This window comes from Vombatus ursinus, unplaced genomic scaffold (assembly GCF_900497805.2).
Source record: "Vombatus ursinus unplaced genomic scaffold, bare-nosed wombat genome assembly UNPS02014780.1, whole genome shotgun sequence".
Lineage (NCBI taxonomy): Eukaryota > Metazoa > Chordata > Mammalia > Diprotodontia > Vombatidae > Vombatus > Vombatus ursinus.
The window spans coordinates 2,517,025-2,518,080 of NW_020954558.1; positions in this window are offsets into that span (position 1 = coordinate 2,517,025).

Consider the following 1,056-nt stretch of genomic DNA (forward strand, 5'->3'; position numbering starts at 1 on the left):
TACATCTAATTAGATTTATCTTCTCTTATTAGGTTCAATGAGTCAAGTACGACATGGCAGTCAAAAAAAGAGAAAAAAAAGAAAAAAAAGGCCAGTCTTCAATTGCCCTGAGAGGCGTGGTGTCCAGAAGGAGGGAGGAGATTGTCTTGCTGTACCTTGGCCCTGGATAATGTTGATAACACTGATACAGCATTGTAAGATTTGCAAAACGCTTTGCACATATTCTGTCATTGGGATTCTCAAAATGACTTTGTGAGGTAAGTGCTATTATTACTCCATTTTACAGATGGGGAAACTGAGGCTCACAGACATTAACTTGCTTACAGTCATATAGGAGGTAAGCGGCACCATTTGAACAGGGTCATGTGTTCAGTTAAGTGTTTGAAGCAGGATTTTAACCCAGGTTTTCCTGACTTCACATCTCGGGCTCTCTACCCACTTTGACACAATGGAGACTAGGCTGTAAAAAGATCCAGTTGAAGGAATTTGGGATGTCTGGCCTGGAGAAGAGAAGGCTTAGGAGGGACTGACAAACTATATGTTTCTGAAAGCACAGAGCCTGTATCTAGTAGGCGCTTAATCATTGACTGATTGAAAGACTGATGGGCAGAAGGAGCAGATGTTCTTCAGGGTCTCTGAGAGCAGAACTAGGACCCTTTTGGGGGTGATGGCAAATCACAGTGAAGCAGATTTTCACTCACGGTGAGGAGAAACTTCCTAAGAATTAGAATTATCAGAGTAATGCCGCCGAAATTGTGGGATCTGGAGTCAGAGGAGCTGGGTTCCAATCCTAGCCCTGCCATTTACTACCTGAGTGACCTTGGGCAAAGTGAACTTTGTAGGCCTCAGTTTTCCTAACTTGTCAAATAAAGGAGTTGGAATAGCCATCCTTGGAGCATTCCAGTGCTCAGACTGGCAGTGTCTCAGCCTAAATAGAATGAGTTCCCACCCCTCACACGTCATGATTATTAATTTTTTTCCTTTTTTTTGGTGAGGCAATTGGGGTTAAGTGACTTGCCCAAGGTCACACAGCTAGTAATTGTCAAGTGTCTAAAG